This window comes from Notothenia coriiceps, unplaced genomic scaffold, assembly GCF_000735185.1.
Source record: "Notothenia coriiceps isolate Sejong01 unplaced genomic scaffold, NC01 NC01_scaffold00000490, whole genome shotgun sequence".
Lineage (NCBI taxonomy): Eukaryota > Metazoa > Chordata > Actinopteri > Perciformes > Nototheniidae > Notothenia > Notothenia coriiceps.
The window spans coordinates 39,708-43,338 of NW_011333191.1; positions in this window are offsets into that span (position 1 = coordinate 39,708).

Below are 3,631 nucleotides of genomic sequence, written 5' to 3' on the forward strand. Positions count from 1 at the left end.
CCAACCGCGCTTCCCTGCCTCGTTAGTCTTACTGCTCCGAAACCCAGTCAGTCGGTCCAGCATGGCCTACTACGCCCGATTGCCAAGCACAGCGATGGGTCATGAACGGGTCATAATGAAACTTATAATAATAACACTAACTCCTAATTTAGGCGAAACTTCTGTGGCAAAATATAGCACGTCAAAATCGCGTTTTATTGCAGTCAATCGGTCGATTGCAATCGAAACCAACTCAAATACGTATCGATTTGTTCATCACCCAACATCAGATGTCGTCAATTAATAATATAATATCGGATTGACGAAACCGTGATTGCCAAACTATTGCAAAAAATCTAACAGTATGATAATGACATACTTGATTCATATAGGTCCAATCTCGTGGAAGTTTATTTCTTACCAGAACCATAATATTAGTGATAGCAGTCCAGAATAACTTCATAAGTTACAAACAGATTTCAGTATGCACTAGATGTCTTGACCATCGAATCAAAATTACTAGTCAGACCAATTAATACGACAGAACCTCCTCCGTAGTGTTACATTCTCGTGATTGATCGATGGTAGTGTACATGGATCGAACTGAATTTTACATAATTTGATATTAATTCACCTACCGTTTTATATTTATTATTACAGTACGTTGTATAATTATAAACGAACTAAGGTCACAACTTAAATCGTGTTAACCGTTATGTTTGCAGTTCCCTAAAAGTCTACGACTTCAGAAACAAGTTATCCTTTATCGTACTATTAAATTGTTCCGAATTTTGTGTCGTCCTCGGGTTATGTTAATATTTGTGCACAGTAATAAAGTCATGTCAAGTTACCAAAATAAAAGTATTTGCCAATAGTTGGCAATCAGGTTTCGTCATCCGTATTGTATAATTAATGACGACATCTGATTTCTGGTGATAAACAAATCGATATCCCCCACATCTACAGGTGAAAATTACTTTTGCGACACATTTATTGCAAGTGTATCAAAAAGTCCAAGACCGCAGATTCGTCGATTTATACTGCCACAGAGCAGATTCGCCAAGTTGTAAATGACTGATTTGAGAGGTTGTAATAACCAAGTTGCAGTTGTAATGGAAAATATATTTAAAAAATATGTATTTTTCTGCAAGTGAACATTTCATCACTAAGTTCATTTGTTTTCTACAAGCTACAAAACTTTTTTTTTTCTTCTGTGACTTCAAATTTGGTTCACAGTTACGTGGATATTTTATACAAGTGTAAATGTATGCACACAAGCTCAGATTTTTTTTCTGCAAGTGCTCACATCAGGTTTTACACGCTCTCGCATTTTGCACCATATCTACCTTCATAGTAACCTCCCCCAATGGACATGGTAACTCAAGAAACAAAGAAAGTAATTAATACAAACAAATACTTGTGTTAGCTGTGCTAAAATGTTTGAAGTAATGTCAGATTACAATCAAATAAAGAGTTTACCATTTAGAGCAAATGTGTGGTGTTAATTGGCATGTTTTATTGTAGCTGCACTGAAGCAAAACTACTGAAGATGAGGATGCAGTGTAGTTGGTTTACCCTGTGTGGCTGTGGCCATCACATGAGTAAAGATTGTGTAATAATAATAATACATTTTATTTATCAAGCGCTTTTCAGGTGCTCAAAGACACTTAACAGAGATAAAAAAGAAACAATGATTAATAGATAAGATAAAACGCCAGATTAAACTCGAGTTTATAAAACAACATTTAGCACATATTAAAAGACAATCTGAAAAGGTGAGTTTTGGTCAGTGTCTTGGTATATTTGTATTAGGTTAATGAATTTATAACTGTCCAGAATGTCCTAAAATAGTGCTGCTTTAACCCCTGAGCCCCTGACACAGTAACAGGATAAGAAGTGAAGAGGATGGATACACGGGTGGACATTTCCACCGGAGAACCCCGAGTCCAGTGCACAAAGTGAGATTGAGCTTTAAGGGTAGTTGATGGTGTATGTACAGCTGTCGTGTCATGTCACCTCCATGCCATGACCAACGTATTAAAGATCAGCTGTTTTTAGATCACTAAGCAACAGTCCTGGAACAGCACTATGCAGCAAACACTGTTTTATATGGCTGTTGGCGTCACTGCTTTTAAATCCTAGTGAAGCCTCTGGAGAGGAACGTGTGTTTGTTAGTGCACACAGTTACCTCACCAGCCTGCACAGCCCATGTTAATAAGAAACACCATCAGAGATACATTATTCATAGGGTACCATGTAGGAAATATTGTATAGGAGTCTATGATTTGATGTTTTATTCATGGTACCATAAGAAGATGGGGAGTGGTGTGTGGAATAAGAATGTATGGCTTTATTATTGAAGTACCATTTCTTTCATAAAGTCAGGGGTTGTTGTGATGAATGTCACCAATTTCAGACCAATTTAACCCTCTCTGCAGCAACATGATGTCTCTTCTTAACAACAATAATCATAATACAAATAAATAAGTAAGATGCAAGACCAATTTAAAAGAAGATGTTGCTAATAACACTGCAAAAATAAATAATGTAAATAAAAACCCATAAGATAAAGGAATACATAAAACATTATAAAAATAATAAAGATTAAAGGACCAATTTAAAAAAAAACAAACAAAAAAAAACAAACAAAAAAAACCATCTGCAAATCTTAGCTAAATACCCAGCAGGAACACTTTTGTTTCGTTTATTCAATGCATTAGTGTCTAAAAGTAGTAAAATGTACTAAAAGGAGGAGAGACAGGAGGAGGGGCTTAAGGGATACCTGATGTGTGCATGCTCTATGAGCTCATATACCGTTGCTTTTACTTTACATATTCAGTTGCCAGTTACTTTGGCATTAGAGCAGGGATATCTAGATACTTTCCAAGGTTTGACATAATGAATTGTGCTACTTTTAAAGCAAGTAACAATGTTTTCAAATCTGTAATCAAAAAGCTCCTCAAAAACGCTATCAAAGCAGTTCCTGCCGTTGCTACGTTAGTTCAAAGTTTCAAACAGTAACAACGGACTATTTTTCTTAGCGGATGCATGTCAATTTAAATCAATACATACAACTATTTTTTAAATCAATAAAATCATTTTCTAAATCCATAAAAGCATTTCAATTAATATTGGGAGTCATATTGTTACTTTTGTTGAGAATGTGGCCATGTAATAAGCGGGATAATGTGCAGCGCACCTTCATGCCGATCTAGATCCCTCCGCTTCGCGTCGGGCTCCTGATCAGCCTGTCGGTGTTCTTTACCCCATAATGACCGCGTCGCTGCACATTATCCCTTACATATGATCAGGGGCGGATCTAGAAAAATGTTCATGGGGTGGCAAGAGAGTGGCAGGAGATTTTGAGGGGTGGCATCCCTGGCAGAAGTATATGCTGATTTAATCGCAGTCATATCAATCAATGTTGACCTGGAAAGCCACAATATTAATATTTTAACTCAATAACATTTGGTGACATTTTTGTGGCACATCAGTAAAGCCTTAAATATAAATATATAAGGTGGCAGACATAATTGAATGAATTTTAACTGAATGAGTTTGTCTCACTCTTAGACCAGCAGGGGTACCAAATCTATGCAGACTGCTGCAATAAGTACATTAATTAACTGTCTCATCGATGTGTGTCTGTATG